We start from the raw sequence: 14,427 nt of genomic DNA, 5'->3' as shown, positions 1-14,427 counted from the left end.
TGCTGCTCCTCCGTTAGTTATATTGTGTATAATCTGTGCTCTGTATGAGACTATCACTCTTCATCTTGTCTGCAGCTGGTTTTCATCAGAAATGAAATAGTATGTTTTATTTCAAATATAAATCCCCATAATTAGAATGGAAAAAACCAGAATCCTGACATATAAGGAATTATAAATAAATACTAAGATGAATGGGTTAGGAACTGTAAAGTTCAATTTACAATTCAGCCTTAAAAGCAGTAAAAATAGGAGAACATTACTTTCATCCCCTTGCCTAAGCATTTGTGAATCTCTGTGTCCAAACCCAAATCTGTATGTCCAGAACTTCATGATCTACCTTTGGAAATTCACCAAGATGTATATTGGTGCCATTTACTATACATGATGTTGGAGAATGCTGAAAAGATGCACAGATGCATCTACTTCTTGATGTTTAACTTTGGTTTTTAGTTTTGGTTTGGGTTTTTTTTCTGTGCTTTGACACAATTATTTCCATTATTGTGTCATTTACAATGGGTATGATCCCAGAACAGAATTCCCCCAATCTTAGAAAACATTTCTGAGCATCTAATTATTTGGGGGAATAATTGCCCTTTTTTAGGCCTATAACTAAGGCCTAAGTCTGCTATCTGTTGTCACCTAACACAAAGGAGCTTCTCCAGAGGAAAAGGCAGAGCACTTAAATGAAGCTTATGCTCTGGCTCGCTTTCTGGTGATGTCTCCATATTCTTAATCAGGTATGTACAAGGATGTAATATAAATAGTGGGTAAGATCAATGTGTCCTGAGGTTTTGGCATGCTATGTTTGTTGTTTAAAAAAAAATCTGTTGCAGACAACTACTTTTTTTTTCTTTTTGTAGCTTATTGTTATGTATGACTTTGGAGAATGAAAGCTGTATGAACATTTTTGCATGTAGGTTGATGCCCTAAATTTTTTTATAAGAAGAGAAATCAAACAGTATTGAAACTATATTATATGTTGCAAAATTTTTACTAGGTAGATAGAGATTGCACATATTCCTCAAAAAACAATCAATCTGAATCTGACAGAAGTGCAGGGAATGGATAAAAAATGGGAGGACAAAAGAACAGGGAAAAAAAAAGGCAGTCACACAGTAGTCAGATAAGATTTTTCATCTATACACTTGCACTGCACTTTTCTTCAACATAGCTGAAGATTATTCAGTGAGTGAAGCTGCTAGGAATGAAGTGGGTGTTTCCAAGTGCTAATCAACAGAAAAATTGCAAAAATATTTCAGAACCTAATGTTGGTGTGCAGAACTAGAGAGTGAAATGCCCATTTCCTTTGTATCCAATTCAGTTAAGTCTCCTGTAGTATTTTAAATGCTTGCATATTTTTAAGAAGTTCAATGAGAACAAAATGTTGAAGTCCACAATAGGTCAGTTTTTATACCATGAAATGACATAATTCCAAGCAAATAGTGAATTCTTTTATACAGACACCACTGCATGCATCTTACTGCTATGATATCAGATGCACAGTATCATTTGTTCCCCTGTAAAAGGAGTTCTTACAAACTTACATACTTTTAAACTCTCAGTTCTTACTTGAACTCATAAGAATGAATGTCATGTAAAAAATTTAAATATAAGGCATTATATTATCATTGGGGAAAAGAATTTGGAAATCATTACACAAGTGAACATTATGACACCTACTTCATTGTATGTTAAGTGGCTACAATAAATCTCTTTTAATATTAGAAAAGAGATGGGATGATTTCTGACTTTCTGCAGAATTAGTGAGTGGTAGTCCATGGCTGATAATGTTTCTTTTGCCTGCTCTGCTCAGGCTTTCCTCTGCAGGACTGCTTCTGCACAGGCACATATCAGAAATGGCAAAAAAACTGGTTATCATATGCTTGAGCCATTAAAAAAGTCCAGCACTGGGCAAGAATATAATTTCATATAATAAATTCATATTTGCCTACCTTTTGTAGGCACTGCTATCCCTTCTATTAGCAGCAATATTTGAAAATCACTAAAAATTCCTCATTTGGCACCTGTGTCTATTGCATAGCCACCCCTAAAAATGTGAGAAATGACAAGGGTAGAAAGTTCTCCCCAGCTGGACCTCTCTAGAGAGCTGTAATTAATTGCCTTCTTTGCAGCTCCAGGGTACAAGTGCACAGGTAAAAAGTGAGATGAAGAAAGGGTTATCTGTATAAAATGGATTTAAAAACCTCAATTTAAATAAATTAGGACTTCTGATTAGGCTGATTGAGGTACACAGTTGAGATGTGTTTGGGATGCCCCGTATGTCTAAGTACGTGCATAAACATCAATAAAACCATGTGAAAGAACATAGAGGATTCTGATACTATAGTGAAGTAGAATTAAAAACTAAGAAAGTAATTGTAGGCTGGTTGACAAAAATTAATTGTAAGCTTGTAGCATCCTGTTAAGGATATGCTGCTTTCAAAGGCAAAGTTTCTTTAGAGGTTTCCCAGAAAATCTTGATCCAGATAGGGTTAATTGATATCAAAGAGTAGTATATTAATTAAGGAAAACTTCCAGATGACCTATACAAACCAGAAATCTTGAATACAATCTTGAATTTTGACAGTGTTTCACATTACATCCATGTCTCCAAGTTGGAGAGACAAGGGTTTTATGGATGGACCACTTAGTGGAAAAAGAACTGGCTTGATGGCTGCACACAAAGAGTTGTGGACAACATCTCATTGTTCACATGGAGCTCAGTGGTGAGTGGTGTCCCTCACGGGTGGGTACTGGGACCAATACTGCTCAACACCATTGTCGGTGAAGTGAATAGTGGGATCGAGTGCCACATAATTATGCCACATAACATAAGCATTAGTATTCAGGATCTCTATCTGCACAGTACTGTCTGGTTTACATTAAGAGATATAATTAAGTAAACAGGAAATTAGTCCTTTCTGTCCTCCTCCAGTTTTAGAACATTTTAATCCATGTACTTGATGTTTATTGTTAGGTGCTGATTTTTTTTCCTCACTCCTTAATCACCTAGGAAACCAAACATAGGTATCTTCCCTCCATTTCAACATATTCTTCTCCTGTCTTTGTTACAGAGATAAAAAAGAGATGCTTGGCTGGCTTTTGCTCACAGTTCCCTCAAAGCAAGGCATGTTCCTTCTGACATGCAGGTTTCCAGGTCCCTTTTTAAATCTGAACACAGAGAAGAAACAATTGCAACTTCCTTCCCTCTCACTACCCAGATCAACTTCATAACTGCTAGTTTAGGAAACTTAAAACCTTCATTAACAGTAGTAAAGGGAATGACAGAACCCAAGTATCTGTTGTGTTTTATAAACTACAGTTTTGGATTTTTATGAACTCATTGTATGCAGAGTTCAGCTATCATTTCGTTATCAGAGAGGCAGCTCTTGGCAACAGACAAGAGACACCAGTAAGCACACTGAACTCTTTCATTTTGACTATTTGTGCTGAATATGTTTTTCTCCTTATGTGAAAAGATGTAAGATACTGCATGAACACTCATCAATCAAGCTGGACTTGCTACTGTGTTTACTGTTCTATTTCAACTTAGAGACAAGTTTGTCTGAGCACACGTAGTCCCACTGAAGCCTTCTTAGCCCCTAACATTATTTTGCCTTTTTTTCATAATTTTGAACTTTCTTTGACTTCATTTTTCTTATGCTGCCTGGACACGATGCAGATGACAAGATGTACCATTTTCTTAGGAGATGCAGGAAGTCATCAGGAGAAGATGGCTGGAGAGATATTGCTTTCATTTAACATCATCATTTCTGCAAGAGTGTATGAATATTTTAGCCATCTAAAGACAAGCATAACAGACAACATGATATTTCTTACCTTGCCCTGTAAAAATGGGGAGAAACTCTTATAGTGAGTGTAAATTTTGACTGTTTTGAAAAAACAAATCCAAAACACCACCCCACCTCCTAATATTTTGCTAGAATGAGGGGATCTAAAATATTTTAAAATTTTATTTATTTGCCTATAAATACTATTCTTTCAAGCTTCATAAAAATGCACAAATACAAGCTATCTGAAACCATCAGATGTACGTGAGTTCATCATGTGTTTTCCAGGCTTGGTCCATATTGTATATATGTATGTATGTATGGCTGGGCTTCATGAACAAAGATTTGGGAAGGACTCTACCCATGTGGGTGTGTCCTTCGAGCCTGCACAGTGGAATTTTTAGGTGAGTCACAGTATACCTGAATCTGGCCCCAACATTTAAGTCCTAAGTTTCATCTGACATGGCTGAGCAAGCTTGGACGGTGACAGTGAAGTCCTTCGGACTAGAACCTACAGCACCCAGTATTCCCAGGAGGTCTCCCATCCAACTACTAACCAGGTCTGACCCTGCTTATCTTCCAAGATCTGATGGGATCGGATGTCAGGGAGGCATTTAACTGCCTGGTCAATATTAGTGATAGGTAAACAATATAGATACCAAAGTGGAAAATCCAACTCTGACTGAGTCTCAGTCCTCTTAAAAATAATAGTTTAAGTCAAGATTCTGGGTATGGTATGAAATACCTCTCCACTAAAAATGCAGAATAATTTCAATAGGAGAGACTTGGACCTGCATTCAGTTATGAACTCTCTGATAGTCCATCTAAATGTTACTTTCAGATCTCTGTTATAACGTTCATAGTTTCCATCAGCACCCCCAGGTAGTTGGAAGGTGGGGAGGGTGCCCAGAGGTCAGAAATTCACCTAGGACTGCCAACACCAGTCTGTAGGAAAAATGAAGGTTTCATTCTCAAAATAGCTGGTGTGTACACCTGCATACGAAAGATCTAGTCTGCACCATTGTCCTAGTTCAGGAAGCCGAGACCAGTTTATCACTGTGTGGATGTGACAAAAGCTGTGTATTCTACACCCTCTATTCAGTTCTCATGAACAGTTAACAATGGATCATTTGCAGCAGCTGCCCAGGGCACACCCGATCCTTCAGGCTGCAAGCTGGGTGCTAAAGAAACCTGTGAGATAGGAGCTGTGATAACTCCCCTCCAGGAGGTTGTTAGCACCTTCAGACCCAGCCTAAGGGAGCATGTCTGCTAATGGGCCATCAACGATTCCAAAAATATCTCTTTTGTGTTCGGTTAATTTCTCCTGCTGGTTTACCTTTAAACAAGCACAACCATATATTGACGGTGAAAAAAATAACTGGCCTTCTGGAAGAAACTATCTCTGTTTTTAGAACCAAATTCCATATGGATTTGAAATTCCTAATGTGAATTTTACTAATTTATGAAGGCACACTGAACAAACTCACTTCTCCAGCTCATTTAACCTTCTACAGATATTTGCAAATGATTTTATCAAGTATGACATCGTGTCTAAATGCCTTTTAAACATTGTTAAAAGTTATGTCAGTAGCCAATATGTTTAAAAAAGTGAGGCTGGGAAATCAAGTTCTGTGAAGCTAGAAAATGGCGGAATTTAAATTCAGTGTAACCTGAATTTTAACACTATAAACTGCATGGAGAAACTGTTTGTCTGAGACTTTCAGATTCAGTCTCCCACTAACACTGATTCTCAGTAGCCTATCTTCTTCTCTGTGTCTGAGAGTGGTGATGCAGGCTTTTAAGAGACCTACAGCAATAATTTTAAATTTACTTTGCTTGTTTTCTTTCATATTATCATAGACATTTTTAAAAAAAATTATACCTTCTCTATCTTGTGCATTGGTATTGATTAAGTTTTTTTATCTTATACAGTCATGACTGGGGTCCAAAAATAATACACCATTTTTCATTTAAAATTATAAAATACAGTAGAAAACATGCATAGAACTGACAACATCAGACCTCCTATTTCCTGAATTATCAATGTTTTTCATGACATTTCCAGTCTTAATTTTTTTTATGTGATACTTTTTTAGAACTGTCATGGAGATGTTTTGTCATGGTAGAAATGTTAGATGAAAAAATGTCACTAGGACATGTGTATTATCTCATATTGTGAAATAGGACATGGGTTCTATTTCTAGCCCTGACTTAATGTCTGTGTAAACACTTGGCTGGATCAATAAGGCTGTCTTTGATCTTTGGTCTAAATACTGCTATCTGATCTTCCTTTTAAAATACTCTAGATTTTTTTAAAATATCTCCAGATAAAAATATAAGCTCTTAATATTTGAATTGAGGTGTGATCTGCTTAATGGGAAGAAATTGAGGAATCTAATAGGATTATCTATTTCAAAGATTCCCTAGGAGGCTTATTTTGGTTAATTCCCTCTTTCTCTTGCAGCTGCTATGTCCTGTGAAGACATTGAATATATGTATGATTTTCTTTCAGAGAGGAGAAAAATGACCAAATCAGATTAAGTTATTGGGTTTCCCTTCATCCAGTTGCAGTCGTCTCAAGAGACTTAATGGGTATTTTGCCATTTTTCCATTTTTTTTATGGTCCTTGCCATTGGAATGAATTGTCAGCGTTTTAATGTTCTGAATACTCTGTAAATTATAACATAGGTATTCCCATCTTGTTTATATACTGACTGATTTTATCTTTCTTTAGTTTATAACTTTACAAACTACTTAAGAAGTGAAATAAAGGACCAATCAAATCTCAAAATATTTAAAACAAGGCAATGACTTAATCTATTGTCTTTCACAGATGGTATGAGGTACTATACCCTAGCCTTGTTTTAAACAGAAATGGAAAGATTTATGTGAATGTGTTTATCTGCTCATTTTAGTTTTTAGTAAGCCTGGTTTAAATTAATGCCATCTTACTGAGGTGAGATTGCCCTCTAACTGTGTACCTTCTCTTTCTCTGTCCCTGGTATAAAGGAGATATAAATGAAAAGTGAGAGTGCGGAAGAGCTATCATGACCACTAACTGATGGAAGGGTTATGAAGCCAGAAGGGGAGGTAAATGGGAGCTAACAGTGTTAGTGATGTATACTGGAGCTCGATTGTCTGGGAAGAGGAAGAAAGAAAATACTCAGGGAAGAAGAAAAGGGAGAGAATGTGAATGAGAGGAAGAGAAACTTTTCCATTCCTTCCAAACTTCAAACTAATTCTGCTTACATGCTTTTCACTTTGTAGCAGTCAGTTTTGCCTCTTCTGCTTCCCTTTCCCCTTCCCCTTTCCCTTTTGTAGGGGATGTAAAAAAGAAAAGAAAAAAATAAAAAGCATAGAAGGAAAAGCAAGAGTGTAATTTCCTTCATTGGCTCCAGGACTGTGTAGATCACTTTCCCTTTTAGGTGTTCTGGTGTGCTTAGTGTTGTTCTGGAATTGCCCACTTGTCTGCATTTTTAGTCTTGTCTTCAGTTGTGATGAGATAAAATTGGGAAAAGGGGGGACCTATATGACTGGTTTGAATTCTGTCTGTAATTCACCATTTTTCTCGTATGTACAAATGTATTTTGTATAAACTGGAACGTATCACGGGAAGAAGTTGCCAGACTTGGGGCTCAGTGTGCACACAAACTGGTTTCACTGTTAAAGTAGTTCAGTGTTGGAGGTTGTTCACATACACTAGGAATGAAACATTTCTAAATGTGTGGCCTGACTTTTTATTAACAGAATAGCATTTTTAAAATTATTTCTTATAAGCATTCTCCTCCTCTTTATGGCACATCTTGTGTAGGTTCTTGGGTGGGGTTTTTTAATCAGTGCAGAGCAAGTTGAAAATGCTGTCGAATCTGAATATTAGGCTTAGCTGAAGTGAACAGACAAAAGATATTAGGTGATGGAGACTTGAGCCTGAAATACTAAATTAAGTGTGTGCCCTTTTAGTCTTCCAGAAGAACTATATTTTTAAAGTGAACTGTGAAACAGAGGATAGTAGAATATACACCATTTAGTTTAATATTCTATAATTAGTAAGAAAATTATGCCCACCTAATAGTTTCAGGATTTTCAGAAAATAAATCAACAATGTGAATAAGTTAGAGATAATTAGTTTTTTCTTATATCCCTATTTCTATGGTTTTCAGCTCAGGAATCGGTGTCAGCTTACACTGCGGCTCTGCCCTCCTTCAGTATTCAGGTGGTTGAGTTTTTTTCTTCCACATCTTTGATTACACCTCCATAAAAATGAAAGGAACCTCATCAGATTTTAGTTTAAGTCTGGGAACTTTTCCTAGCTCTTGAGCCTGAATGAATATTTAAGCAACTCACAATGCAACAATTGTTATTCCAAGGAAAAATAAAAGCAATACGCTCCTGAACATCTCTGTTGCCTGGTGGAAAGGTAGTGGCACCTCTGCAGAATAGAATAAAATCAAATCCTAATTGTTTTGCTCAATTTGACTTGCCAGAAAGTCATGTTTTAATCTCTGTATAAATTAGAAGCCTTTTGTCTGCTCAATGTCCTGTGGGATTGCTGTCTTTGGCTTCTGTCTACTTAATTCAGCTCAGCTAGCAAATGCTTTTGGCTAATATCAGGGTATTTCCATTAAAAAATTCAGAGTTGGTGAGAAGAAATGTGTAAAGCTGCTGTCATTTAATCATGATGAGTTGCAGCATAAGCTTGTGGTTTGGCAGATTCCTCAAGCACTGTAAAGGATGGTAGTGAATAAACTGAGTTGCAGGATTCAAGGACAAAGCTTTTTGCTCAGAGTGCCTCTGGTGAGGATAAACTATTATTCTGATTACATCAAATGAAGTTTCTGGTGCTGGTGGCTGATGAAGAAGAAGGATATAATTGCAGTAGATTTTGGGAAGCAGTTGGATGTGTACGTGAAAGACAGAACTTTTAACATCAATTATTTTTTTTGAGAAAAGTAGAGACTGATGAAGTTACAGTTCTGGCCTGCTCTTGCTTAAGCTTCTCCTGTGTTTCTTTTTATTTTGTAGTCCTAAATATAGTATACAAAACTGTCTACAGTAAAGCTGCTGAATATTTAGTCTAGGCCCTACTTTACACAGAGCCTAATTTTCTCAATAAAGCACTACTGTTTTGATTTTCTCTTTATGCAAGAAATCCAAAACAGGGCAAAAAATTGCCATCAATGTTAAAACAATGGAATGAAATTAAAATAAAAAAGATCAAATTCCTTAAATACTTGTGGAGTTGTGTAGTTGAAAAAGGTAGTTTCATGTACAGAGTAGAAGAAATAATGTGCAACAGTCTGAGATACAGATCATTAATTGGTTTGTTCAGTCTAAAGGGTCAAAGTCTTTAGTATGGTAATTAAAAAAAAATTACAAAAATGTTTCTAACCACCTTTTGTAGAAGCCCTACTGAATACATGTATAGGCACCCTAGAGTTCACACAAATCCTGCTATTTATCAATCTGTTTGGATGACCTTGAAATGCTATCATCCTGACTCCAATCAGCTATATTCCTGGAAAGAGAGAGGGGAAAGAGCTGGAGGGGACATAGTGGAAAATGCATAACTAAGAAGGGGAAAAAAAATAAGAAAAATGTTCCTTTCTGGGGAGCTTGAGTTATAAGATTAGATTACAGCTAGCAGAATCAAGGGCACATAGGCATGGCACATGATGATTATGATTTATGGGAGCATTAAAAAGGAAAAAAAAATCAATATATATTCTAAAAGTTCTGTTTTGCTAAGATTAATCTAAACTCCCTCCTTGGGTTTGTGATGACAGAGGAAGGCTGCGTTGATAAGAACTTTTCCATTTTTCCTCCCCAATAGTTTCAGTAACTGTCAATGTACATATCCAGCTTTAGAAAATGAAGCTTTTGTAGTCTTTAATTTTTAAGAATAAAAACCAGTTGGTATAATTTGCAATAAATTTTGGTCATATGTGACATTAGATAGACATCTTCTACAAATAAAAAAGTCATAATGCTGTACATGAAGGTACTATTAGCAGGGTACAAACTCAAAAGATCAATCTCTCCACAAAAATTATTCTCCCCTTCAGTTCTTTCTGCCAGTTATTTACTTTATTTAGAAACCCATAGTAAAGTGGTATCTTCAGCTGAAGGTCTATGGTGTTTTTACATATATAACTTGTTGCATCATAATTCTAATCAGATGTTTGTAGCAAGTTAAAAACTCTTCTCTGAAGAATGCTATATGTTGATTTGATACTATGTTATTATATGGCAGTCTGAAAATGTTTCTTCTAAAACTTGAAACATATATGCACAAATATTTTTTCTAATAATATTAAATCCATTATTTCTAGGCATTATAAAAATAATGAAATGCAGTAACAGGATAAATGCATAGCCAAATGTCTGTCTGCATCTTCCCATCCTATTATTGTCATATATAATAAGGATTAGGACAGGTAAAGACACAGTTAAGATTCTTCTGTTACATCAACACTGTAATGCATTTTGACTAGAAATGGTAAGTACATTGTATGTTTTTTCTTAAGTGCCCATGCCATCCTTTCTGTTACCTTGCTATTCTAAAATACCACTTTTGAGCTGTGGGTTTTTTTAAACCGCGCCTTTTAAAACTAAAACATAAAAACAAACAAACAAAGCTTAGGCAACAGTTTCTTAAAAACAGACAGATGAAGGGGTATTTCACTGAATTAATTTTGTTCCTGGAGGACTAAATTCTAATTTGAGAGTGGAATTTATGAAGAACATCTATCAGAGTATGAATGGTGAAGTAGAAATCAGTTAATAGAAAGTTCTGAAGGAGAAACAAATATGGGAAGAGTTAGACACCCCTCATCCTCATTCCCTCTCCAACAAATACCCTCCTCACATTATAAGATGTTCCACCAAATGGAATAACCTTCTTTTCCATAATTCTATATTTATTTAAGAGGTTCAGCATTTGTACATTGTTTCTTAAATGTTTCCAGAATTAACTGCAGCTCCTCAGAGTGGCTATAGCTATGATTACAGATTAAAGAACCACAATTACCGCACTGCAGAATGTTAAGCAAAATATGAACGATAAAATAAGCCTTTGTTTCTGAAAAAAAAAACAACAAACAAAAATCTCAAAATATTTCTATATGTTTGTATTTGTTAATAGTATTTAAAATTCAAATATATCTATAAATGGCACTAACGCTTATATTGGAAGAGTAGTATTAAAGGTAAATAGAGAATAAAGTTCTATAAGTCAAGATAATGGAAAACTGTAATTGGAAATTATTGCTTTGTGAGCATCAATTAGTGAAACTTTGTAATACTTCTATAAAATAGAGAAGTGGTGATCTATTTCTTCATTTCATCTACTTTGTTAGTATAAAGTATGATTGATGGGGCCAATAACAATATATGGAAAAGAAATTAGAGGTCTGTGTTGCTGTTCCAGTCTTAGAACAGCACAATGATTAGGTAGTGAGCATTTGATTTTGTTTATTAAATTCATATGGATCCTAATTCTTAGAATGAAATCTCACTTCTCTTTCAACACAATTATTTCTGTAGACCTCATGTATGTTTTTACTATTAAACCAAACTTTATGAGTAGAGTAGATTAAAGAAAAAGTGGATATGAAGTTATAAGGTGAGGAGAAAGGACTGTTTAGGGCATAATGACTCTCTAAACTAAAACTGAAATTATTAAAAGATGCCTGGAAGAAAAAGGATAGAAGACTCTCATAGTTCACAATAAATGTGTAGCTGAGTTCATGGCATGCCAGAATCCATGAAGAACAGGCAAAGAATAAGGACTCAGTGTTTGTACCTTTCTTTAAGTTCCTTCAACACAAATAATATAGCTAGTCAGTAAGGTAGCATGGAGCAAACTTCCATCTCTTTTCAGTTTTTTGAAATCAGCAGAAGTATTTCTTTTAAATGAAAAATAAAGAATAATTTTGGGTTAAAGTTCAGACTTCATAAATGTAAAACCAAAATCTTGTACCTTGTTCAAGAATGATTATTAAACATTTGTGTGATGGTATTTGGGGCAGATTGGTCATAAATAATTGCATAAAGTTTGAGAAATTGAGAGACTAGGATTGGAAGGAAGAACATTAAATTATTTTGCAGTATGAAGCATGGATAGTCATCAAATTTCCTGGTATTCACTTTTCTGTTACAGTAATTCTCAGTATGTTTAGCTCTTTTTAAATTTAAAATCTTCCTTAAAGATGACTCTTTTTATTTTAAAAGGAGAAGAATCAAGATATTTTTGTTTGCTAAAATTAATAACTGATGTCACGTATTTGAAATGTAATGTATAAAAATGAATGAATACTTCTTCCATATTATATCTTTATTTGTTCTTCTCTTTGGCAGAAATTATATATGACCAACTAATTCACCATTAATTCTTTCACATAAATTATGGTTTAATGTTTTTTATGTTTGCAAGTTTTGATGCATATAAAGTTTAATTTTTAGTATAAATGAAACCATTAGACTGTGTAAGAAATATAAGTTATTTGCGTCTCCTTTAAATTTACCATTTATAAAGGACACAATGTCTGTAATAGTGGAAAGAGCTATTTTCAATTTTAGCATAGAGAAAAGCCCATCCTATGGGGACATGCTTCAATATTTCCTTCTCTTCGAGACTGACAGATAGAAAAATCTCTTGCCATTTTTGAATACTTTTGTCAGAGAATAATTGAAATCATCTCTTACACAACCTACAAGATCAAATTGTGAAATATTCAAGAGTCTGTTTTGTTATATCCCACCATAGGTGATAATATTAAAGGAAACATCCATTCTTTTTCTCTTTTAATTTATTGGCAGAGTAGTGTTTCTCCCTCTGAATTTTACCTTTGTCAGCTGGGATTAACCAGGCATTTTCAAGTTTTACCTAATTCAGTGTGTATTTCACGTATTTAAAATTACTTTCTACACATTCAGTAATGCAAATTCTGTATTTTTAGACTACTAAATAATTAAGTTGATTAATTGAAAAGAATCGACTAAATTAGTTATTCCATTTTGAACTCTGAAGTAACAAGCAACTATTCCTGATACTTTGATCTTTCCACCTGTTAGGAATATGTGACCAGATAAAATCATGACCAATACCAATCCTGCTATAATACCACTAAACAGTGATTTCCTGAGAATACAACTTTATCAAGTATGATTATAGATATTGCTTTCCTACTGTTGTCCAAGCACAGTTTTAGGTATAGAAGAAGGAATTGAAAATTTAACACAAAGAGTTTGTTACTGAAGCACTAACTATTGGGTGAAAAGCTTTGGAACCAGACTACTAAACAGATTTACATTTCTAGGTCTTACAGGCCTTTCATTTCCAAGAGTTTACTTGGAACATTAGTGAAATTAAATAAGTTTCCTACAAAGTATAATGCTGTTGAGCTTGATCTGGGGTGGATTTTTTCCATTTGGAACTTATTTTGCTAAAGACAGCAAATAATACAATGCAGAATTCAGAACTGCTTTCATGCCCTTGTCAGATTTATTACAAGTACTTTTTAAGTAAATGTGAGTAATAATTTATTTTAGAAACAAACTGCCAGCTCTGGTGAAATGAAGGCTTGAGTAAACCTACAGCTCTGTAGACTTTGAAGTCATGAGTATTCTAATGTTTATATTGGTCTTGTGTTTTGTTTTCACATTGTGGATGGTACTGTGTTTTATTTTTTCACTCTTTTCACTTCTCTCTACTGTACACTGAGATAACCTGAAAGAAAACAATTTACTCTTATTTCCTGTTTGCATAAATTCTGAGCTACATATTTCATTTGCTGCAATAATAAGAACAGACAAGAACATAATAAAAAGCGCTATTGCATAAGATACATCTATTTCTTGAATAGCAGAGATATTGACCTATGTTTCAATGCCTGTAATTCTTGTGAGAGTTGCTGGATAAATATACTTGTGTACCACTACAACTTTTTGTCAAAGAATGGCAATGCTTAATCGCAAGAAGAGATCATTGAAAGCAGAGAGGAACTTCCAGTTACACTGCAAGCGTCTTTCATTATGTTTTAGGGTAAGAGAATCTACATGCGAGGTCAGCCTTTTATCTCATATGTTTGCATTGTTTAGGAGAATGCTTCTGAGTCTCAAAGCAGCAGGTTAATAGATACTACAAATATTAAAAGAGAGGAAATAGGATGATTGCTTAATTAAAAAAATAAAAGCTCCTGAATACTTTAATGTATTAGTTCTAGCCAAAATTATTCTCTTCCTTTCACAGGTGAAAAAACCCTCCAAGAATCAAACCAAACACAAAACAAAACACCAAACAAACAATGAAACCAGAATCAGTGAAAAGTGATAAGAATGTTGGCAGTATTTTATGACAACAGTTGGTATTTTCCTTCCAGTTTAATGTATGTCAGTTTCTGGATTGCAGATAAGTGCAGAACAAATGAGATAAAAAATGGGACAAAAACCAAGGGAAAATGAATCGTGGTCAGTTTCTTCACTGAAGCTGATGTAAGATGCCAACAATGCCATTTGCTGTACTTCACTGATGACGTGTGAGCTTTGAAAGACCATGACTATGGCAGGTGAGACAGACACTATGTTGTACTGTGATTTGCTGCCTATATAATGACTGATTCCTGCATATGGCTTAACC

Source organism: Pithys albifrons, chromosome 5 (genome assembly GCF_047495875.1).
Source record: "Pithys albifrons albifrons isolate INPA30051 chromosome 5, PitAlb_v1, whole genome shotgun sequence".
Taxonomy (NCBI): Eukaryota; Metazoa; Chordata; class Aves; order Passeriformes; family Thamnophilidae; genus Pithys; species Pithys albifrons.
Note: the sequence above shows the minus strand (reverse complement) of the source record.